A 26,487-nucleotide genomic window follows, 5' to 3' on the forward strand; every position below is an offset into this window, starting at 1 on the left:
ACAATGGTCTGGTGTGTATCTAGCATCTAATCAGCTACCTACAATATTTAAAGAACAACTTGAAGAGGAATGTGTTGCATTCATCATCATAAAGGAACATTTCGAGATCTATCTGAAGTACAACGCTGTCAGTGATAGGATAATATCTATAAGCCTACAAGGAATACCAGTTAATATGACTATTATTCAAATTTACACACGAACCACTAAGGCCAAAGATGAAGAAATTGAAGATTTGTACCAATTTCTTCAGTCTGAAATTGACCGAACATGCAATCAGGATGCATTGATAATTACTGGTGATTGGATTCCAGGGAAAGTTGGAAACAAGGAAGAAGGATAGGTAGTTGGAAAATATGGCCTTGGTGATAGAAACCATGCCAGAGATCGCATGATAGAATTTTGCAAGATCAATGACTTCTTTATTGCAAATACCTTTTTTCACCAACATAAACAGCGACTATATACGTGGACTTCGTCTGATGGAATAGACAGGAATCAAATAGACCACATCTGTGGAAAGAGATGATGGAAAAGCTCAGCATCATCAGTCAGAACAAGGCCAGGGGCCAACTGTGAAACAGAACATCAATTGCTCATATGCAAGTTCAAGTTGAAACTGAAGAAAATTAGAACAAGTCCACGAGACCCAAGGTACGACCTTGAGTATATCCCACCTGAATTTAGAGACCATGTCAAGACCAAAGACCAGACGAGTTGTGGAATGACATCAAGGACATCATACATGAAGAAAGCATGAGGGCATTAAAAAGACAGGAAAAAAAGAAAAGACCAAAATGGATGTCAGAAGAGACTCTGAAACTTGCTCTTGAATGCTCAGTAGCTAACACAAAAGGGAGAAATGATGAAGTAAAATAGCTGAGCAGAAGATTTCAAAGGATGGCTCGAGAAGACAAAGTAAAATATTATAATGACATGGGCAAAGAGCTGGAGATAGAAAACCAAAAAGGAGGAACATGCTCGGCATTTCTCAAGCTGAAAGAAGTGAAGAAAAAATTCAACCTTGAGTGCAATAATGAGGGATTCTATGGCGAAAAAATTAAACGATGCTGGAAGCATCAAAAGAAGATGGAAGGAATACACAGAGTCATTATACCAAAAAGAATGGTCTATGTTCATCCATTTCAAGAGGTAGCATACTATCAGGAACTGATGGTACTGAAGGAAGAAGTCCAAGCTGCACTGAAGGCACTGGCAAAAAACAAGGCTCCAGGAATTGATGGAATGAATATCAGTTGAGATATTTCAACAAACAGATGCAGCGCTGGAAGTGCTCGCTTTCTATGCCAAGAAATGTGGAAGACAGCTACCTGGCCAACTGACTAGAAGAGATCCATGTTTATGCCTATTCCTAAGAAAGGTGATCCAACTGAATGTGGAAATTATCGAACAATACCATTAATATCACACGCAAGAAAATTTTGTTGAAGATCATTCAAAAGCAGCTGCAGCAGTATATTGACAGGGAACTGCCAGAAGTTCAGGCCAAATTCAGAAGAGGATGTGGAATGAGGGATATCATTGCTGATGTCAGATGGATCCTGGCTAAAAGCAGAAACTACAAGAAAGACGTTTACTTCTGTTTTATTGACTATGCAAAGACATTCGACTATGTGAATCCTAACAAATTATGGGTAAAATTGCAAAGAATGGGAATTCCTGAACACTTGATTGTGCTCATGAGGAACCTGTGCATGGATCGAGAGGCAGTTGTTTGGACAAAGCAAGGGGATACTGCGTGGTTTAAAGTTAGGAAAGGTGTGCGTCAGGGTTGTATCCTTTCACCATATCTATTCAATCTGTAGGTTGAGCAAATAATCTGAGAAGCTGGAGTATAGGAAGAAGAACAGGGCATCAGGATTGGAGGAAGACTCATTAACAACGTGCATTATGCAGATGACACAACCTTGCTTGCTAAAATTGAAGAGGACTTGAAGCACTTACTGATGAAGATCAAAGACCATAGACTTCAGTATGGATTACACCTCAACATAAAGAAAACAAAATTCCTCAGAATTGGACTAATAAGCAATATCATGATAAATGGAGAAAAGATGGAATTTGTCAAGGATTTCATTTTACTTGGATCCACAATCAACACCCATGGAAGCAGCAGTCAAGAAATCAAAAGAGACATTGCATTGGGCAAGTCTGTTGCAAAAGACCTCTTTAAAGTGTTGAAAAGCAAAGATGTCACCTTGAAGACTAAGGTGCGCCTGACCCAAGCCATGGTATTTTCAATCGCATCATATGCATGCGAAAGCTGGACAATGAATAAGGAAGACTGAAGAAGAACTGATGCCTTTAAATTGTGGCGTTGGTGAAGAATATTAAATATACCATGGACTGCCAAAAGAACAAACAAATCTGTCTTGGATGAAATACAGAATGCTCCGTAGAAGCAAGGATGGCGAAACTACGTTTTACATACTTTGGACTTGTTGTCAGGAAGGATCAGTCCCTGGAGAAGGAGATCATGCTTGGCAAAGTACAGTCTCAGTGAAAAAGAGGAAGACCCTCAAAGAGAAGGATTGACACAGTGTCTGCAACAATGGGCTCAAGCATAACGATTGTGAGCATGGTGCAGGACCAGGCAGTGTTTCCTTCTGTAGTACATCGTGGTCGCTATGAGTTGGAACCAACTTGACGGCACCTAACAACAACAAGTACTCCATTGTATATGTAATCAATTTCGTTATTAATACTTTTTTGTCATACTAGCTTGGCAAAACCACAACTATTAACAGCTATTAACACAACTATTAACAACTGCATCTGTGAAGCTAAAATCTGGGGGAAAACACACACACACACACACACACAACAATGGGAACTTATTTCATTTCAGGCTCTAAAACCTCACAAGGGCTCTTATATTGCTAGGCAATGACCCTATGTGTCACACACTCTTAGCTATCTATCTCCTACCTTTCCTGTCTAACTCCTAACACCTGTTCCCTCTATGGTCCCTCTCAGTTAATGACCTTCTCCCTCCCCAAGGAAAGGCAAGCATTCAGAAAAGAACTTCCACAGACTCCTACCACGACATGTATCTGCCTCCAGCATCTATTGGTTCTCCTATGATCTCCGTTACCATCCGTTGCTATGGAAGAACACTCCACAAATCCGTCTAAAGTTAAGCCCTCTATCTGAGCATAGGTCCTATCTATTCCCTCTCATCTAAGCAAGTCCTCCTCTCTAACAATTCTTTTCTTTCCCTTTTACATCACCAAGATTCCCTCTCTAATGGATAATTGCCATTAGCATGCGTGCATGCTGTTGTTTCCCAATTTAAGTAGTTCCTTCTCTTAAACCCATTTACCCTGCTAGCAACCATCCTACTTTCGCGTTCTCATTTGTAGCAAAAATCTTCAAAAGTCATTTATAATCCCTGTCTCCAATCCCACTCTCGCATTCGTTCTTAAACACACTCTAATCAGGCTTTCACTCCAATCTTCCTCAGAAACTGCTTCTGTCCATTTCACCTCCAGATTGCTAAATACAAAGGTCAATTTCCAATTCTTATTATAATTGCTATGTTATAGCCAAATGCCTCCTTGACACAGCCACTTAGATGTCAAATGTTGTTTTTAGCTGCCATGGAGTTGGCCATGACTCATGGGGACCCTATGCACAACACAGCTAAATGTTGCCAGGTCCTCTGCTATCTCCATGAAGGAACTAAGTTCCCAAAGTTATCCATGGTTTGAGTATGATTAATTTACTTTAAGTGATCCATGGCAAGACAAAAGCCACACACTTTTGTACATACAGTAAAAAGTATGTCTACCCCCAAAAAGAAAAAAAAGTAAAAAACTAAGAAAGATTTTGTTATTTCACTCATTCATATAATAAATTCAAGGAAACACTTTGTTCTCTTGTGTGGTAGCATTAAGAATTAATTTATAAAGATACATTTATAAATGTCAGAACGGGGTGACACAATGCTTATGTTTTACCAAAATAAAATTTCTTCAATAGTGGTCTATAATAGTGACGCAGTGACCCACTGGTTAAGGGCTTAGCTGCTAACCGAAAGGTCTGTGTTTGGAACCCACTAGCCACTCCAAAGGAGAAAGATGTGGCAATCTACTTCTGTAGGGATTGTGGAAATCCTACGGAAACACTATGGGGCAATTCTTCTCTGTCCTGTAGGGTCGCTATGAGTCAGAATCTACTTAAGGCAACAGGTTGGGATTTTTTGGTTTTAGAATAATGTATATCATTTATTATACTGTAGTTTTTTCTTCTTTATGACTTTAAATCCAGTTTAATTTCCTTTTACTTTTTCCTGCTTAAATTTAAATGCTTAAAATTCAGCAAATTCTAGGAAAAATGCAGTTTATATTTTTATTTTGTTTTACTTTTAGTCAGGCTTGGTCTCTTTTCTTTCACTGGAAAAGTGAGGATTCTGCCTCTTTCATTAATGATCTTTCAGTGGAAAATACAGTCTTAGTATGTGTGTGCTTGTGTATGTACATTATGTGTATGTTAATATATATCTCTATTTCCTGCAAAATACACTTTCTAAAGTTAAAGAAAAAAAAAAAAAAAACTATCCTCTCTGTAACTATGTTATACATTAGATCCATAGTTACGTCAACAAAATGTGGATTACTCCCTGTTGGGAATAGATGGAAACCACTTCTCTTAACGTAAATAAAATTTAAAACCTCTTAAAAAATTCCAGTATGGACCATATATACTGGGATATAAATTATCCTTAATAAAGTAAAGTTAACTTATATTAAGCCCAAACCATGTTTTACTTTACAAATTGCTTGAATTATTCCTCCTATGAGAAAGATGGAGCCCTGGTGGTGAAGTGGTTAAGAACTTGACTGTCAACCAAAAGGTCAGTAGTTTGAATCCACCAGCTGCTCCTTGGAAACCCTGTGGGACAGTTCTACATTGTCCTATAGGTTTGCTATGAGTTAGAATCGACTCGACAGCAGCAGGCTTAGTTTGCTTTTATGAGATAGATAGAAGTCTATCCTCTCTTCTAGTGCACAAGTTCATAGGGAGATTTTTTTTGTGTATGTGAGCTTTAGGTGAAACTTTTCAGAGTAAATTAGTTTCTCATTCAACAATTTATGTGCAAAATTTTTTGTGACATTGACTGCAATCTCCAAGATATGTCAACACTCTCCCCTTTCGCACATCAGTTCCCCGTTTCCATCTGTCCATTTTTCCTGTCCTTCCTGCCTTCTTGTCATTGCTTTTTGGCAGGCATTGCCCTTTTGGGCTAATATACATGATTGAACTAAGAAGTACATTCTTCACATGTATTATTGTTTGTTTTATAGGCCCATCTAATCTTTGGGTGAAGGGCAAACTTCTGGAGTGGCTTCAGTTCAGAGTTACAAGGGTCCAGGGACCATGGTCTCGGGGGGTTCTTACAGTCTCTGTCAGACCAGTAAGTTTAGTCTTTTTTGTGAATTTGAATTTTGTTCTACATTTTTCTCCTGCTCTGTCCTGGACCCTCTGTTGTGATCTCTGTCAGAACGGTTCGTGGTGGTAGCCAGGTACCATCTAATTCTTCTGGGCTCAGTCTCCTGGAGGTTGTGGTACTTGTGGCCCAGTAGTCCTTTGGACTATTATTTCCCTTGTGTCTTTGGTTGTCTTCATTCTCCTTTGCTCCGCACAGGATGGGACCAATAGATATATTTTAGATGGCCGCTCACAAGTTTTTAAGACCTTAGACACTACTCACCGAAGTGGGATATAGAACATTTCTTTACGAGCTGTGTTATGCCAGTTGACCTAAATGATCCCCGTGACCATGGTCCCCAGCCCTCAGCACCGGTAACTCAGTCCCTCAGGGTGTTTAGATGAGTCTATGAAGCTTCTATGACTGCCTTGGTCAAGTTGTGCTGACTTCTCCTGTATTGTGCACTGTCTTTCCTTTCACCCAAGTTACCACTTATCTACTCTCTAGTCAATGATTTCCCCTCCCCAACCTTCCCCTTCCTTGTAACCATTAGAGATTGTTTCTCTGTGTGTAAACCTTTTTTTGAGTTTTTTAAATACTGCTCTCATATAATATTTGTCATTTTGTGATTGACTTATTTCACTCAGCATAATGCCCTCCAGATACATCCATGCTGTGAGATATTTTGCGGATTCATCATTGTTCTTTATTGTTGCATAGTATTCCATTCTGTGTATATATCATAGTTTGTTTATTCATTCATCTGTTTATTCATTCACTGTTGTGAATAATGCTGCAATGAACATGGGTGTGCATGTGTCTATTCGTGTCTATTCTCTGGTATATATTCCTAGGAGTGGGATTGCTGGATCGTATGGTATTTTTATTTCTAGCTTTTTAAGGAAGCGCCATATAGTTTTTCATAATGGTTGTATCATTTTACATTCCCACCAACAGTGCATAAGAGTTCCAATCTCACCGCAACCTCTTCAACACTTGTTATTTTATGTTTTTGATTAGTGCCAGTAATGTAGGGATAAGATGGTATCACAATGCAGTTTTGATTTGCCTTTCTCTAATGGCTAATGATTGCAAGCATTTCCTCATGTGTCTATTAGCTGCCTGAATGTCTTCTTTGGTGAAGTGTCTGTTTACACCTTTTGCTCATTTTTTAAAATTGGATTATTTGTCTTTTTGTTGTTGAGGTTTTGCAGTATCTTGTAGAGTTTAGAGATTAGGCCCTTGTGGGATACATTGTAGCCAAAATTTTTTCCCAGTCTGTAGGTTCTATTTTAATTCTTTTGGTGAAGTCTTTTGATGAGCATAAGTGTTTAATTTTTAAGAGCCCCCAGTTATCTAGTTTATCTTCTGGTGCTTGTGTATTTTTAGCTATGGTTTGTATCCTATTTATACTGTATATTAGGGCTCTAGCATTGTCCCTATTTTTTCTTCCATGATCTTTATAGTTTTAGGTTTTATAGTTAGGTCTTTCATCCATTTTGAGTTAGTTTTTGTATATGGTGTGAGTTATGGGTCTTGTTTCTTTTTTTTACAGATGGACATCCAGTTTTGCCAGCACCAGTTGTTAAAAATCCTCTTTTCCCCATTTAATGGGCTTTGGGCCTTTGTCCAAGATCAACTGACCATAGGTGGATGGATTTATACCTGGGTTCTCAATTCTATTTCACTGGTCTATGTGTCTGTCATTGTACTAGTACCAGGTTTTTTGACTATCGTGGCTGTATAGTAGGTTCTGAGATCAGGTAGTGTGAGATCTTCTATTTTGTTCTTCTTTTTCAATACTTTTCTTATCCAGGGCCCCTTTCCTTTCCATATAAAGTTAGTGATTAGTTTTTCCATCTCATTAAAGAATTCTGTTGATACCTGGATCAGGATTACATTATATCTGTATATTGCTTTGGGTAGAATTGACATTTTCACAATGCTGAGTCTTCCTATCCATGAGCATGGTATGTTTTTCCATTTCTGTAGGTCTCATTTGGTTTCTTACAGTAGTGTTTTAGGTTTTCTTTGTATAGGTCTTTCACGTCCCTGGTCAGATTTATTCCTAAGTATTTTATTTTTTTAGGGGTGATTATCAATTGTATTGTTTTCTTGATTTCTTTTTTGAAGTTCTCTTTGTTGGTGTATGGGAATCGAACTGATTTTTGTATGTTGATCTTGTATCCTGCTACTCTGCTGAGTCTTTCTACTTGTTACAGTAGTTTTCTTGTGGAATCTTTGGGGTTCTTCATGTATAGTATCATATCATCTGCAAATAGGGATAGTTTTACTTCTTCCTTTCCAATTTTGGTGCCCTTTATGTCTTTTTGCTCATAGGGGAAGTTTACCTTTTCAACCCTATCACTTTCAATTCACTGTTTAAATTTAAAAAAAAAAAAAATTTGATGCCAATCTAAAACCAACAGTAATTAACTTCATTACTTCATTTATAGAAGAAAATGGTAACAAAACAATATATTCCTCAATCATGATCTGTATGAGTTCCTAGAATTTAAATTGATGGTGATGGTGTTGCTAGGCTGACATAACATTTACAAAGCTAAGAGTCCTTCCTTGCTTTGGAGGATGATCTATGCAGGTGTTACTTTGTTCACACCCACACACGTTCAGCTACTCGTTCTTAGGAAATGTGGTCACTTTGGCCTTGTTTAGGTTTATCTGCATAAGTTTTAAAAATAATTTCAGAACTGAATATAATAATGGATGTGATGTTAGAATCAGCTTTTTATTGAAAAATATATGCTTATAAATCTAAACAGGAATTTACCTAAAATATCTTCAAAAATTTTATAAAATACTAGGGTCTCACAATATGGTGAAGTAAGAAAACTTAGACACATGTTGTCTTTTTTTTTAACAAAATATAGATAAAAGCAAACGTGAGTAAGATTAGGTGTGGTGGTCAGAGCATACCTGGAATGTCACAATCTGTTGTGGATGCCATTTCTAAAGTTGTGTGTATAACTAGAATGCACTAGCAGACAGTAACAGGGAAAATAAGGTGATTGCAAACCAAATTAATTTGTGTCTTCATTTATACCTTTCCCTGTTTTGTTCCACAAATGTCTTGAGGTAGCTTACAATGATGATACATATAAAATATGGAAATTCATATAGAATGAAATATCAAGAGTGAGGAGGAAATTAAAACATATAGTGATTGCGTAGTATTGCAAGGTTTAATGACTGTGTAGGAATTTATGGATAAATGGTCTTTAGAGTTCTAGAGTTTCCTGGCATCCATTTAGACAGTATGGTTATTAATCTGGCTCACATTGTTTTAAAAGAAAAGAGAAAGCTATCAAATTCCTCAGCCTCTTCCTGGAGCTAGGCTTGAAAGAAATGACTCACATGGCTCTTTACATAGGGAACACTGAGTAAAATAGAAAACAATGTCCTCAACAATATCTTTCCAATAAATAAAATAACAGGTTCCACATGACTTCTCTGGTGTCCCACAGTATAAGCCCAGGACAAAACACTCTGTGAAAAAATTCCACTCAAGGAGCCAAGACCATATTATATAAATGCAGAGTCCTGCACTTTCAGCTTGATTCAAAGTCTATCTAAACACAGGTTTGAGACCAGACCACTAGGGATGTAGAGGAAATTTTGGTGGCAGGAGTATTGGGCTCAGTTTTTGTGTGAGGTTGTATAGCAGAGTACTTAACTGAACAAGCCTGAAGCTTAACTCCATCTTTGCCCTGTACTGACTGTGCAACTTGGGTAAATAATCAAACATCCCTCTGTTTGTTTACTTCTTTGTAAAATAGAGACTATGTCATGATATTTCTTACCTCCAAGAACTATTGTGAGGATTAAATTTGTAAATACATGTGAAGTCCTATGAACAGGGCCTGGCACTTGTCATATGCTCTGTAAATGTTAGCTATTACTTGTATCTTCAAATATGAGAAAGGCTAATATGTGGGTGAGGCATATTGGCTCTAAAGAGTAAAATTAAGATAAGTAGCTGCTAGCTACAGGTGAGGTCTGCATTCTCTGTGAAAAAGAACTGTGAAAAGAAGGAGCAAAGAACAAAAAGGAAAAAAGCAAGAGACTGGAGCTTGAACTGCTTTAAGAGCTAGTGTGTGCCCTTAGTATTGATGACGTTTTAGACCTGATTATGTAGACAGGAAGTGTGCAACTGAGAGGCCTCTAAATATTTCAGGCATTGAGTGGAAAAAAAAAAAAAAAAACCTAAATGTTCCAGGTATTTAGAGAAAAAAATAAGACAGTTATAGAAAATAAGAATTATTTCTTCATCCACAGTAAAAATACAAATAATTCCAGACATGAAGGTGAGACTTGGGATTATAAAATTTTAAGAATATTTTTTAAAATTTAAAGTTTGGCCAAAAGTATTGCTGGCTTTGTTGTAGTTATTAGTGCTTAACATATTTTTAAAGTATTTGTGCTTATAACTATGTCAGAGCAAGTGGGTTTATCTGATTTTACATGCAATGTCTACAAGATATAACAAATTCTAAACTAACAAGATTTTAATCAATAAGCTTTTATTTTACTTAAGAAAACCTGTTACGCTTGTTATAGTCATAAAGTCTAACTAAGTCTATTGGACTTGCTATAAAACACCCTTTTGAATACCCAGCACCAGTTTTTTGTTTGTTTGTTTGTTTTAGAAAGAATTACCTAAATATATAAATATTGTAGGTTCATATGTGGTTATATGCCTAGTTCCTGGTCTACAGTTTAAAGAGTATATGCCCACATGCCCATTGATTAGGAGGAGGATGAGGATGCTCAACCAATTATAACTGTATTCTCTACACCTCAGGTCAGGAGGCTTTTGCAGGAAACACTGATGTCTTTTTTTTTTTTTAATTGTGGTGAAATATACATAACAAAATTTGTCATTTTTAAATACACAGTTCAGTGTAGGACATTGTAGGTCCTTCCGAAGTTTCTTTTTTTCTTTTACCCTGAGTGAAACAGGGAGCCTCTGGTGATCTTGTGCAGAGGAATGACGGGATCTGATGTACGTTTTAACGGGATCACTGCTGTGTTGCTTTAGAGATGCAAAGAGAGGTGCAAGTGCAGGTGGGCAATCAGATGGGAGGCTATTACATTATCCAATAGAGAGATGACCGGGGCTTAAACCAAGGGTGGTAACAGCAAAGGTAGAGAGGAGTAGTCAGATCCTGGATGTATTTTTAAGGTAGAAAGTACAGGAGTAAATAATATTTTGTTATTTTTTCAAACACCTCTATATAATAAGACATAAAACTACTCAACATTATTCAAGGGAAATGGTAATATTCAAGACACCTTCTTTTAATAGTCAATAAAAAGCTTTCTTTTGGCAAAACACTATGTAGTGAATAAACCATGTATCTCTTGTCTTAGCAGTCTGGAAACCAGTAATTGCATTGTCTCCTGTACCAAATCTAATCTATTGTCTTTATATTAATAATTCTGTTTTATTTTTAAACACAAGTGTCCTATTTTGTGTTAATTTGAACAATAAAACCTGCCTTGAATTGTTTTTGATTATGGCTTATTTTTTCCATAGTCCCTGGGGCTCTAGTATCCTGAATGCTTAGTATTTAAATTGTGACTTCTGTTCTACCCAAACCCATAGGCTTAGGATTTCATGAGCAACTTTAGTCACTGGGCAAACCTATCAGCTGACTTGAATAGGGAAAGAGATAACAACTGTGTTTCTGAAATAAATACGGATAACTTCAGTTTTGGAAAACAGGGTGTAGAAGGATATGATTGGATGAGTAAATGGAAAGAACAGACCAGAGCCTAAGAATAGAGCAATAGGAAGAATAACCGCATTATGTAAACAAGTTAAGGTATCGAAACCAAATCACTTCAATTCCTACGCTAAGCAAGATGAAAAAAAAAAAAAAAATTCTGCTGGATGCAACAAGAATATGCCAGGATTTATATGGCTTGTGTTTGTAAGCATAGGTTGAATTGTAAGATGAAGAAATTGGGATAGACCATCAGCTTTCTCCTTCTTAAAAATTGCTTTGTTTCCACTAATAATAAAGTGGAACTGTAGTAATGAACATTATGAACTCTCTGAACTTGGTTTTAAAGTATGGAAATCTCGTACCCTCAAAATGAGTCTGGTACTGTAGAATCATCACTAGTTTCCTCACTAGAAACTGGTAAAACCATTTATCAAGACCGATCTTAGACTGTGTAGTGTGAGGAACTAAATTAGCTTGAAATGTATCATCAGCTGCTGGGCAGAGAAACTATTTTGGAGTGAAAACCACAAGTCTCATCAGGAGCAAAGGAACACAGGTGTAAGGTGAATCTGGTGGCTAATAACCAGGTGCAAAGGCAAAAAGAACTGGAAAGGACAAATGGCTTGTCAGATGGGTCCGATAATAGGAATGAAGCAATCAAAATGAGTCAGATTTGGATACATAAATACAGACACAGAGAAATTAAAAATAAGATGTGCTGAGCCAGTTGGAAGCCATGGAAGAAATGAGTTCTGTTTGACAGATAACTAGTGTACTTTGACTGACTTTTATCCGTATTGCAGAGGTTTTCATCCCTGGCCTTCAAAATTCTAAGACTTTTCACATTTGTATGAGGTTAGTTTAAAAGTGTTAAATGCTTTGATAAAATAGGAGGAATGTGTGTTATTCATCAATAGATGATTGACAAGAAGGAAGGAGGCAGGGAGGGAGACAAGGACGGATGAAAAGAAGGAGGGAGGGAATAAAGGAGGAAGAAAGGGAGGTAGGGTGAATAAGAATGGAAGGAGATAGAAGCCTTTCGTGTTCTAAATCCTGTGTCAATTGTATACGAAATATTTTTCGAATTTTCTTTAATTTTTTTAGGATGTTGTTGTTGTTAAGTGCATTTGAGTCAGTTCCAACTCTTAGAGACCCTATGTACAACGGAATAAAACACTGCCCAGTCCTGTGCCATCCTCATAATCATTGCTATGCTTGAGCCTATTGTTGCAGCCACTCTGTTAATCCAACTCACTGAGAGTCTTCCTCTTTTTTTTTTGCTGGCCTTCTACTTTACCAAGCATGAGGTCCTTCTCCAGGGACTGATCCTTCCTGATAACATGTTCAAAGTATGTGAGATGAAGCCATACTCGCTTCTAAGGAGCATTCTGGCTGTACTTCTTCCAAGACAGATTTGTTCATTCTTCTTGCAGTCCATGGTATATTCAGCATTCTTTGCCAACACCAGATTGCAAAGGCATCAATTCTTTTTCAGTCTTCCTTATTCATTGTCCAGCTTTCGCATGTATATGATGTGACTGAAAATACCATGGCTTGGGTCAGGTGCACCTTAGTCCTCAAAGTGACATCGTTGCTTTTTAACACTTTAAGGAGGTCTTTTACAGCAGATTTGCCCATGCAGTATGTGTTTAATTTCTTGACTGCTGCTTCCATGGTCATTGACTGTGTATCCAGGTAAAACTGAAATCCTTAAACACTTCATTATTTTCTCCGTTTATTATGACGTTGCTTATTGGTCCAGTTGTGAGGATTTTTGTTCTCTTTATGTTGAAGTGTAATCCATACTGAAGGCTGTGGTCTTTGATTTTCCTCAGTAAGTTGCTTCAAGTCCTTCTCACTTTCAGCAGCAAGGTTGTGTCATCTGCATATCACAGGTTGTTCACGAATCTTCCTCCAATCCTGATGCCCTGTTCTTCATATAATCCATCTTCTCTGATTATTTGCTCAGCATACAGATTGAATAAGTATGGTGAAAGGATTCAGCCCTGGTGCACACCCTTCCTGATTTTAAACCACACAGTATCCCCTAGTTCTGTTCTAACTACTGCACAATTAAGTGTTCTGGAATTCCCATTCTTCACGATGTTACCCATAATTTGTCATGATCCACATAGTTGAATGTCTTTGCTAATCAATACAACACAGATAAAAATCTTTCTGGTATTCTCTGCTTTCAACCAAGATCCATACTGACATCAGCAGTAATAGTCCTCATTCCACATCCTCTTCTGAATCCAGGTAGAATTTCTGGCAGTTCCCTGTTGATGTACTGCTGCAACTGTTTCTGAATCATCTTCAGCAAAATTTTACTTGATTGTGATGTTAATGATATTGTTGGATAATTTCCCCATTCACTGGATCTCCTTTCTTTGGAATAGGCATGTATATGGATCTTTTCCAGTGGATTGGTCAAGCAGCTGTCCTCCACATTTCTTGGCATAGATGAGTGATTGCTTCCAGTATTCCATTCATTTGTTAAAACATCTCAGCTGGTATTCTGTCAATTCCTGAAGCCTGGTTTTTCATCAGTGGCTTCAGTGCAGCTTGGACTTCTTTCAATACCATCGGTTCTTGATCATATGCTGTCTCCTGAAATGGTTGAACATCGACCAATTCTTCTTGGTATAGTGACTCTGCATTCCTTCCATCATCCTTTGACGTTTCTTGCATTATTGAATATTTTGTCCATAAAATGCTTCAAAATTGCAACTCGAGGCTTGAATTTTTTCTTCAGTTCTTTCAGCCTGAGAAATGCTGAGCTTGTTCTTCCCTTTTGGTTTTCTAACTCCAGGTCTTTGCACATTTCATTATAATAGTTCACTTGGTCTTTTCGAGCCACCCTTTGAAATCTTCTGTTCAGCCGTTCTACTTCATTTTTTCTTCCTTTACCAATCCTTCTTCTTTGTTTTCAACTTTCACATTCCAATCGCTAGTAATTATCAGTGCATCCTGATTGCATGTTTGATCAATTTCAGACTGCAGAACTTGGTAAAAGTCTTCAATTTCTTCATCTTTGGCCTTAGTTGTTGGTGCGTAAATTTGAATAATAGTCATATTAACTGGTCTTCCTTGTAGGCTTATGGATATTATGCTATCACTGACAGCATTGTACTTCAGGATAGATCTTGAAATGTTCTTTTTCACGATGAATGTGACACAATTCCTCTTCAATTTGTCATTTCTGGCATAGTAGACCATATGATTGTCTGATTCACGATGGCCAATACCAGTACTTTTCAGCTCACTAATGCCTAGTATATTGATCTTCATGTGTTCCATTTCATTTTGAGAACTTTCAATTTTCCTAGATTCATACTTCGTGCATTCCATGTTCTGATTATTAAATGGATGTTTGTAGTTGTTTCTTCTCACTTTGAGCAGCGCCACATCAGCAAGTGAAGGTTGTAAAAGAATGACTCCATCCACATCACTAAGGTGGACTCTCCTTTGAGGGGGCAGCTCTTCCCCAGTTGTATTTTGAGTGCCTTCCAACCTGAGGGGCTCATCTTCCAGCACTTTATCAGGCAGTGTTCCACTGTTATTCATAAGGTTTTCATGGACCTTTTTATTTTATTTTTATTTTTTTAGAAGTAGATGCCAGGTCCTTCTTCCTAGCCTGTCTTAGTCTGGAAGCTCAGCTGAAACCTCTCCACCTAGCGTTACCCTGCCGGTGAAATCTGGTGGCATGGTTTCCAGCATCACAACAATATTCAAACCACCACAGTATAACAAACTGATAGACAGTAGTGGAATAGAAGATAGAATTTGGGGATAGAAGTTTTTTTTTTTTTTTTTTTTTAACCAATGTGCCTGGTGTAAGCATTTTTGGAGGTTTCAAGTCTGAATGTCTTCTTTGGTGGGGATATATTCTCCTTTGGCCATTTTTATATTGGATTGTTTTTTTTTTTTTTTTGGTGGTGGAGTAGATGAAAGGATCGCATGGCAAGAATTATTAGTAATCTTTAAATTGAAATACATTTATACTAGGGTAAGCGAGCAGGGGCTGGAGAATCCAAATACCAGGGAAGTAAGGGTACGTCTTATGAGCCTTTGTAGACTATACTTTTTTTTCTTTTTTTTACCCACAAGAAAGCTGTCTTAGACAGTTCCTGATTATTTTGGTGCTCATTCCTTCTCAAGTTCCCACAGATTGTAAACATCATCCTTTGGTTGCCTGTCTCCTGTTACCAATAATGGCTTTTTAAAAGTTATGTTTTTCTACCTCAAGAAAATGGAAACAGCCTGGCAGTGAATATTGCATAACTAGTAACGAATTATTTCCCCCTTAGCACTGAAAGAAAGTTATTTTGAAAAAGAAACTAACTCACCCTCAACAATTTTTGCTGTACAGTGATACCCATTGGAGCTGTTCCCCATACTAATACGCATGTCTCATTCAAATACATTATTGCTAATGATGTGAGAGCTAAAAATAATCATAATCATTAGCAGAATTGCCCGATGCTTTGACATAGATAACATAATTAGATGTGTCGCTGCACATTTTTACTTAAAAAGTTTTGATCAAGCTTTTTTACTGAAGTGTAAATGAAAGGCATTTCATTCTGGTTATTCCATGGACTAATGGAAGCTTAAAGGCTTATTTAGAAACTTAGTTCAGAGCCTGAGGAGACTGCATATCATATTTTCCTAATTGGAGTAGATGAGTGATGTTTAAAAGAAAAACAAAAACAAAAACGTACACCTGTTGAGACTGAGGAAGCCTGTTGTTCCTGTTGGTTAAAGGAAACAAAGCTTCATTCTATTACAGTGCTCTGAAGGTCATGCACACACTATTGCTTTGTATATGGAGGTGAAAAAACATCCTATGAAGACACACTTCTTAGGGATCTCTGAGGGGAGCTTATGTTTCAGAATGAGTGAAAAGATTTGCTTAAATGCCCATGAATACGGGTCAGAGTTTAAAACAGGTAAATTTGGGAAACTTCTTGGATATTTCCTTATCTTTTAAAATATAGGCAAAACTGAAAGGAGAAGCAATAAATCACATTGCAACAATACACAGAACTGTTATTAGTTATTTCTTAGAGGTGGTATGCTTTTAAAATGACAGAGAAGGTTTTGGATAAAATCAAATAGAATGCTGAAAATGAATTTATGATAGCCTTTAGAAAAAGGGGAGGTGATTGAAATATGCCATATTATTCTTTATATTTCCCACGAATAGAACACAAAGGAAAATTTTAAAGTTTCGGCCAAGGGTACTAAGTAAAATAGAATGAGAAGAATTTGAAAAAACTAAATTTGGCTGTTTCCTCCACTAGCATTGGTAAAACCAGCAGAGGTTTAGATGAGTGGAAAGGTGAACTGGTGGGAAACTGGGAAAAGATGCAGAGTGAAGTTCTTCACAAAGCAGAACAGATATGACACTATGCTCATCAAGAAACATGGACAAATAGCTTAATAAAACAAGAGTAGCTGGAGATGAGGCTCGGCTTTCTTGCTTTCAAAGATATTTAAGTATTCTTTCTTGGATTCTTTACCTTTGCATACAGATATTTTTGTGAGGTTCATCTAAGCATGACCACCAGGTGATCCAAGAGGCAGAAACAAGTTGAGTCAGAGAAAGCAAGACAGTAATGGTGAAGGTGATGGTCAAAATAAATGTATACATATAATTCTGTGTGTGTGTATGTGTGTGTGTGTGTGTGTGTGTGTGTGTGAATCCCCATTGTCCAGCACAGTGCAAGATACATAAAATGAATGCAACAGATACATCCTCATACACATATAAAGTACATCGTATATATCGAAAATGTTTAGACTCCTCCTTCCCCCATGCCACACTACAAGAAATATACAATGCTGCAAGAGTCGTGTTAGAGGAAAAATGTCCAAATTTAGGTTATAGTTGAACCTTTTTTTGCTTGGTAGGTTAAGGAAGCAGAAAGAAGTGGATGAGGGAGGAGAGAAAGTGGAGACTAATAGAAGGGGACTGTGAAGAGACAAGTTTGTTGAGAGGAAAAAATGAGAAAAAATACAAGATGGATGTCATCTGCTTTAGGGAATATAACTTTCAATTGAACTTTGAATATATATGTATATGTTCAAGAAGGGCCTTTAGGAAGTTTTGCTTTGTGATATGTGCTATAGACTGCCTCCCTCCCATAGTCCCAAGAATCATTTAGATAAACCTACGTTACTCTTGAATGCTTTGGGTGTTGATTTTGTGATGTTTTTCTCCTCAGATATGACCATGAGTTGCTCTAAAGATCACCAGTTATCTTTAACTATGTCCTCCTGGTCTCCTTTCGCCCCTCATTTTCTGTGTTTCTTGCCCCGTTAACTCCTTGAGACAATACACAAATTTCAATTTCCTTAAGGCATAGAGAGTCAAATGAATTTGGCACGCCTTAGATATACTTTGGTTCCTCCTCATGACATAATACGGATTCACTAGTTAAAATATTTTATTATAAGAAGAAGGAGAAATATTATTATAAATAACAAATATAGTGAAGCATTTTGAATGGCTAACATAGCATTTCATGTTTAACAAGGAATTTAATTATTCTATTAAATTCTATGTTAAATATTTCATATAACTCTAGAAAACAAATCCCTAAATACATGTGAAATTTTGTAAATTTTTAGTTGTCATTCCTGTTGAAAATAAGATGATTATAATTTCATCTATAATTTAAAAGGTTTTGGAGACTGCATCTCAAATGCCATGTAAATAATAAACAAGAAAATAAATTTATGCAAGAAGTATAATTTGTCACAGACGTAATGGAAAAGTAAAAGTATCACTATGTCTTCAATACAGCTAAGTTAAAAAATTTTTATAAAAAATTCTTGGATATTGGTTTAGGTAGAGAAACCCTGGTGGCACAGTGGTTAAGAGCTATGGCTGCTAACCAAAAGGTCGGCAGTTCGAATCCACCAGGCACTCCTTGGAAACTGTGTAGGGCAGTTCATCTCTCTCCTACAGGGTCACTATGAGTTGGAATTGACTTAACAGCAATGGGTTTTTGGTTTAGATAGAATTTTCTATTTCAGGCACATAGTATCTAGTTTCATTAAAAGGAATATTTATAAAGCAGAAATTTAAAGCTGAAGAAGTCACTTATAGTCTAATAATTTAACAAGTTACTAGTCAACTCTGATTATTGAAACCTGGTCAGTCACTGCTAATAGAAACTTTTACTGTGTTTCTTTTTGTAAATTATATTATTAATTTACCTCTTGCATACAAATACCTTAACAATCAGTCAATTGTTCACATGACTTGATTTGGAGAAAACGAAATTATCGATACTGTTTTTGTCTATAGACTTGCAAATCTGAAAACCAGTTTTGCTTGGAAGGTAAACTTACTTAGTTTTATAGGGCAGTGGTGCTTTTGCAGGGGTTTCATACAATCGTTAGATGTATTGGATTTTCTTAAGTCAATTGCTGGTCACTGGATAGCTTAGGAAAGATAGTAATGTGATTATGTCCTGACTGGTCACTATTTTTCATGGGTCCAAATAACAAAGAGGTGTTGACATCTGAAATAGATAAAATCAACAAAGATGTAAAAGAGACTGAGTTCAGTGTTATCACTGTTCATTGAGAAGCTATCTTCTAGAATTCCACATCTATTCAGTAAATTATAATTAGCATTTGTGATGCCCACAAATTACATTTGATGGTGAGATTAAAATTATATGTACTTAAACCACACAAGTAAGAAACATTGTTGCTAAAGCAAAGCACACCTGTAAAATATAGCAATCTTTCTTCCCTCCACTCCTCTTGCAGCCTTATATTCCTGTACATCTCTACTTTTGGCTTATGAAAAAGTTATAATTGTAGCTTGCAATTGCCCAATGTATTACATTTGATCCATTTTAAAAGTAAACTTTGTGTATTAATTAGAATGCTTACAGCTGCAAGTAATAGACTATCCAACTAAAAGTGGCAGAAAAACAGTATTTTCATATAACAAAAATAATTTGAAGGTAAGGCATTTTTAGCTTTCCCTCTAATGGTCCAAGATGGTTGCCACAGTCCAATAAGGAGAATATTCTGTTCCTTTCTATCAGAAAGGGGGGAAAACACCTCAGACATCGTATTAACTTCAATTTGTCTGTACTAGTTCATATGTCCATGCCCTAGTTATAAGGTTGTCTGGGAGGGCAATTAGCTGACATTTTCAGCTATTACAGTGGGAGGCAGGCTTTTCTAGGGAAAAAAGAAATAGGTGGGCGAAAAGTTATTTGGTTGGCAGACAATTTATACTTTCACCAGCTATGTAGAAGGGTGCATATTTATTTACTTAGATGCTTACCAACACTGTGTATTGTCAAAACTTAGATTTTTCTCTGATATATGCAAAAAGGTATTACAGTATACTTTTGATTTTGCAATTTTCTTATAATGAAGAAGTTGAACACACATAATATTTCCATTGTGCCCAGAGTAAGAGAATAACTCTGTAACTAGTTTTTATTGGTTTTACGTGAGTACTACTATAACATGATGATGAATAAGGTAGACTGAAGAAGAATTGATGCCTTTGAGTTGTGGCATCGGCGAAGAATATTGAATGTACCAGGGACTGCCAAAAGAACAAACAAATCTGCCTTGGAGAAGTACAAGCAGAATGCTCCTTAGAAGCAAGGATGGCGAGACTACATTTCACATACTTTGGACATGAATCAGGAGGGATCAGCCCCTGGAGAGGGACATCATGATTGGTAAAGTTGAGAGTCATCGAAAAAGAAGAAGCCCCTCAATGAGATGGATTGATACAGTGGCTGCAACAATGGGCTCATACATAACAATTGTGAGGATGGCACAGGACCAGGCAGTGTTTCACTCTGTTATACATAGGGTCACTATGAGTCGGAACTGACTCGACAGCACCTAACAGCAACAACAATTATAACTTCTCTAATTTTTTTCTATTTAATTATTAGAATAGGTGATACATTTCATTGTCATAATTCAAAATGTTTAAAAAGGTACGTACTATATTTTTTCACATGAGAAATCTTTCCATATTAATATGTAAAATGTTTGTTCATTCTTTTAAATAGCTTCTTACCGTTCCATTGTGTTGATTTACCAAATCTATTTGGTACTTCAGTGATGGATATTGATTTGTTTCCAATCATTTTGTTTTAAACAATGGTGCATTATACAAAAGAAAGCTTATTCATTTCACACACATGTAAATATATGTATAGGGTAAATTCCTAAAACTGGAATTCCTGGGTCAAATTTATATAAATTTATAATTTTGATAGATTTTGACTAATTGTTTAACACTACCACCACCAGTTATCTTGGAGTAGATTCTAACTCATGGTGATCCCATGTATGTCAGAGTACCGTTGTGCTCCACAGGGTTTTTAATGGATGATTTTTTTGGAATTAGATCACCAGGCCTTTCTTCTGAGGTGCCTCTGGGTGAACTCTGGGTTAAGTTTCGGTTAGCAGCCAAATGTGTTAACCATTTGCACCACTCAGGGACTCTGAATTGTTTTTAGGGTTTATAAAAATCTATACCTCCACCAGTAATATATGGAAGTGGTTGTTTCTCCACAGACTCATCAACAAAGCATGCAGCCAAATTTTGGCATCAGGATATAATTTGTACAATGAAACTGGGCAAATTGTCACTTTTTTTTTTCTGTGATTAATCTTTCGTCATATTTGTTTTAGGTTGTGTGCATTTATTTATTCTTACTGATTTTTTAAGGAACACTTTATATATTGAGGAGATTAGTCCTTTTCTGTGATAAAACCCAAACCTGTTGCTGTCGAGTCTATTCTGACTCAAAGGGACCCTATAGGAAAGAGTAGAACTGCCATGTAGGGTTTCGAAGGAGCAGCTGGTGGATTTGAACTGCCAGCCTTTTGATTAGTAGCCTGAGCTCTTAACCACTGCGTCTCCAGAGCTCCCTATGTTTTTCTGTGATACACATTGTAAATACTTTTTCTTAGTTTTTTGTTTGTCTTTTAACGTTAAAAATAGTATATTTGCAGAACTTTCAATTTTTTTATAATCAAGTTAAATAATTATTTCATGGTCTCTTTAGCTTTTGACTTTATTTATGAGGCTTTTTGTTACCAAGAAGTTTATAAGCAAAAATAATAATAATAATGATAAATGAACTTAAGTTGTTTTTTGAGTCCCCATTCCGTCTGTCAGTAAAAACTTAGTCACTTCAAGCTAACTCAAACAAGTCAGGATTTCTTGGTCAATTTGGGCATTTTGTTTATCCTCAAATCCCTGTTTCAGGTTCTTTAGACTTAGGTCTAAATTCTAAGAGGCTAGCACACTGTCACGTCCTATGTGGGCATGTCCTCGAAAGCCATCATGTTGGCATCTGCTAGGATGCACAGTCTTCCACGTGATCCTTGGTCTTTGTTGTCTGTCCATATTGGCATCTTTTGAGTTAACCATTTTTCCCTGGTCTCTGGTCACCAGGTCCTGCAGTTCTCCCCAGGTCCTCCTCTTCAGGTCTGCTGGTTTGCTCCTACCACTTCCTTGGTGATTTATATGCAGTTGTCCCTAATGAGAAGTCCTGCTGGTGCAGTGGTTAACTGTTCGGCTGCTAACCAAAAGGTCAGCAGTTCAAATCCACCAGCTGCTCCTTGGAAACCCTATGGGGCAGTTCTACTCTGTCCTACAGGGTTGCTATGCATCAGAATCGACTCGATGGCAATGAGTTTGGTTTTTTTTTTTTTTGGTTTATACCTAATGAAGGAATTCCTGTGTGCTACAAATGGTTAAGCACTCAGCTACTAACTGAAAGGTTGGTGGTTCAAACCCACCCAGAGGCACCTTGGAAGAAAGGCCTAGTGATCTGTTCTGAAAGATCACTGCCATTGCAAACCCTATGGAACACAGTTCTACTCTGAAATACATGGGGTCACCATGAGTTAGAATCGACTTGATGGCAACGTGTGTACGTAATGAATCTTTTCTTTCATGGTTTTTGGATTTTGAGTCATAGTTAGGTAGGCCTTCCTATTACAGTGATTTTATTTTTTACATTTGAGTATTTTATCAATTTTGAGTTTGCATTCAGGTAATGTGCATTTTGGATTCAAGTTTACTATTTTACAGATAGCTACCTTGCTTCCCAATATCATTTATTAATTTGAAATCCCAGAATGATGTTATATTAAATAACTATATGCACTTGAGTTTGTTTCTGGACTTCCTAATATCTTCCATTGTTCTGTGCATTCATAGCCCTTTAGCACTGTTTTAATTATTTAGACATTAAATATGTTTTTCATATTTGCTAAACTAGTCTGCCTTCACTGTTCTTATTCAGAGCACATCCCCCTCCCCCTCACCAATTCTTGTTTATTTTTTCCAATATAAAATTTAGGTAATTATATGGGGGCGGGGGCAAGATGGCAGACTAGTCAGATGCTTCCGGTGGTCCCTCTTACAACAAAGACCCTCAAAAAACAAGTGAATTGATTATATATGACAACCTAGGAGTCCTGAACATCAAAGGCCAAGCTGAGGAATCGGACTGAGTGGCAGGGGGAGGGAGTGACAGTTTGGAAGCAGCAAAGAGCCTAAGCCCTTCAGGTCGGATCAGCTCGTGGTGTGTGGTGAGGCAGGCAACCATTGGTACTCAGGAGGCATTTTCCACACCAGGAGAGACCCATGGGCAGAGGGTCTACGCAGCCATCCAGAACCAGGAAGAAGCAGCCCTCGATCAGCGAAAGTAAGTACTTGCGTCTGGCCTACCGCGTGGATCAAAAACACCCCCCTTTGGGAAAAACTTCTCTCCCATTTACCTCCCTGCTTCCTGCTCTGCACTGGGTCCAGGAACGGCTTTAGCAATTGCTGAGTCCCCTGGGCCAGAAGTAGGGCCCGTCATGTGCCCTGAACCATTCTCCTGGCCTTAGAGAGTGAACAAATTAACAAACGGGGGAAAAAAATCTGGCTTCCCTAAGCCAGGAACTCAGGGTAGGCACAGCTCCTTTGCCTAGGCACAAGCATAAGGGGTCCACAGACTTTGAATGCCTTTCCCCCTGCAGAGACTTGTGTGGGCCCATTTCAACAGCGCAGACCCTCATTACCACAGTACAATAGGGTATATACCTGAAGTCTAACTTCAACTGTTTCAGCTGTGAAGTGACAGGTTCATGACATTTGACACTGCCCTGCCCATTAAGCAGGGTTTTCACCTACCTACAGCAGGGGCCTGAGGACTGGTGGCTCCACCCACACCACCTGGCCACCTGCAACAGGGGCCCAAGAATAAGTAGTGCCCCCAAGTCCTTAAAGCCAACAGCATTGGGTGCTCATAGTCCAGCTGTAAAACCCATCCACCTATGCACTCTAGGGAACAGGGACACGCTTTTCTCCCAGACACTTGGAGGCAGCTGTTGGTCCCCTGCCTTTCTCAGTGTGTGACCCCCTTCTGCAGCCAGATGCCTGTGTCTACACCAATCACCCATGCCTGTCTAGGACTCTAGGTGAGAGCCCATACCACACACTTGGTGGTCGACTACCTGGACACGTAAGCTGAATCCATATAGGAGGAGTGGGCAGACTCCTGAGCTCACACACTTAGTGGCAGGTCTGGCCACCTGGTGGCAGGATGTTGGCACTTCAGGAGCACTGGTGATTAGGCTAAATCACACGAGCAGCCTATTTGGGCATATCAAAACAAAATAAAACAAAAAGCTAGGACACAGTAAGCAAACATAAAATAAAAAAATACAATAACTTACTGATGGCTCAGAGACAACAGTCAATATCAAATCACATAAAGAGGCAGACCATGATGGCTTCAGCAAGCTCCCAAAATTAAGAATAAAGAAATTTTCTGGAAGAAGAGAATTTCTTGGAATTACCAGAGGCAGAATATAAAAGATTAATATACAGAACTCTTCAAGATATCAGGAAGTAGATCCAGCAAAAGGCAGACCTAGCAATAGAGGAACTTAAGAAGATTAGAGAAGAGCATAATGATAAGTTTAACAGGCTGCAAGAGTCCATAGAGAGACAGCAATCAGAAATCCAGAAGATTAACAAGAAAATTTCAGAATTAGACAATTCAGTAGAAAGTCATAGGAGCAGAATTGAGGCAATGGAAGTCAGAATTAGCAAGACTGAAGATAAAGCACTTGACACCAACTTATTTGAGGAAAAATCAGATAAAAGGATTAAAAAAAAAGTGAAGAAAACCTAAGAATTATGTGGGACTCTATCAAGAGGAATAACCTACAAGTGATTGGAGTACCAGAACGGGGTGGGGAGAGGGAGAGCAACAGAAAATACAGAGAGAATTGTTGAAGATTTGTTGGCAGAAAACTTCCCTGATATCATGAAAGATGAGAAGATATCTATCTAAGATGCTGATCAAACAACACATAAGGTAGATCCCAAAGGAAAGTCACCAAGACATATTGTAATCAAACTTGCCGAAAGCAAAGATAAAGAGAGAATTTTAAGAGCGGCTAGGGATAAATGAAAAGTCATCTACAAAGGAGAGTCAATAAAACTAAGCTCGGACTACTCAGTAGAAACCATGCAGGCAAGAAGGCAACGGGATGACATATATAAAGCCTTGAAGGAAAAAAATTACCAGTCAAGAATTATATAGGCAGCAGAACTGTCTCTCAAATATGATGGCGAAATTAGGGCATTTACAGATAAACAGAAGTTTAGGGAATTTGCAAAAACCAAACCAAAACTGCAAGAAAAACTAAAGGGAGTCCTCCAGTTAGAAAATCAATAACATCTGATAACAACCCAAGGCTAGAACACAGGACATAGCAACCAGATATCAACCTAGATAGGGAAGTCGCAAAAATAAATCAAAGCTAAAACACTGAAAATAGAGAAACAGAGATGTCAATATGTAAAAGATGATAACATTAAAACAAAAAAAGAGTGACTAAAAAATGTAGTCATAGATTTTTCATATGGAGAGGAAGTCAAGGTGATATAAAGAAATAAAAGAGTGGTTTAAACTTAGAAAAATAGGGGTAAATATTAAGGTGACCACAAAGGAAACTAACAATCCTACACATCAAAATAAAAAACAAGGAAAATATAAAGACTCAGCAAATATGAAATCAATAACAATGAAAAAGATGAAAAGGAAATACATTAAAAAAAACACCTCAGCACAGAAAATTAAGTGGAACAACGAAACTGTCAACAACACACACACAAAAAGACATCAAAATGACAGCACTAAACTCACACCTATCAATAATTATACTGAATGTAAATGGACTAAATGTACCAATAAAGAGACAGAGAGTGTCAGAATGGATAAAAAAACACGATCCGTCTATATGCTACCTACTGGAGACACAACTTAGACTTAAAGACACAAACAAACTAAAACTCAATGGATGGAAAAAATATATTAAACAAATAGCACTCAAAAAAGAGCAGGAGTGGCCATATTAATCTCTGACAAAATACACTTTAAAGTAAAATCCACCACAAAGGATTAGGAAGGACATATATTATGATTAAAGGGTCAATACACCAAGAGGACATAAGTATAATAAATATTTAGGCAACCAATGACAGGGCTCCAAAATGCATAAAACAAACTCTAACAGCACTGAAAAGAGTGATAGACAGCTCCACAATAATACTAGACTTCAACATACTACTTTCAGTGAAGGACAGAACATCCAGAAAGAAGCTCAATAAAGACATGAAAGATCAAATTCTACAATCAACTTGATCTCATAGACAAATAGAGAATACTCCACCCAACAGCAGCCAAGTATACTTTCTTTTCCAACGCAGGTGGAACATTCTCCAGAATAGACCACATATTAGGCCATAAAGCAAGCCTTAACAGAATCCAAAGCATCAAAATATTACAAAGCATCTTTTCTGACCATAAAGCCATAAAAGCAGAAATCGGTAACAGAAAAAGCAAGGAAAAAAAAATCAAACACATGGAAACTAAACAACACCTTGCTCAAAAACTACTTTATAGAATAAATTAAGGATGGAATAAAGAAATTCATAGACTCAAATGAGAATGAAAACACATCCTACCAGAATCTTTGGGACACAGCAGAAGCAGTGCTCAGAGGTCACTTTATAGCAATAAATGCACACGTCCAAAAAGAAGAAAGGGCAAAATCAAAACATTAACTCTACAACTGGAACAAGTAGAAAGAGAGCAGCAAAAGAAGCCTTCAGGTGCCAGAAGAAAGGAAATAATAAGAATTAGAGCAGAATTAAATGAAATAGAGAATAGAAAAACAATTGAAAGAGTTAACAAGACCAAAAGCTGG

Source organism: Trichechus manatus, unplaced genomic scaffold (assembly GCF_000243295.1).
Source record: "Trichechus manatus latirostris isolate Lorelei unplaced genomic scaffold, TriManLat1.0 scaffold00085, whole genome shotgun sequence".
NCBI classification, from domain to species: Eukaryota; Metazoa; Chordata; class Mammalia; order Sirenia; family Trichechidae; genus Trichechus; species Trichechus manatus.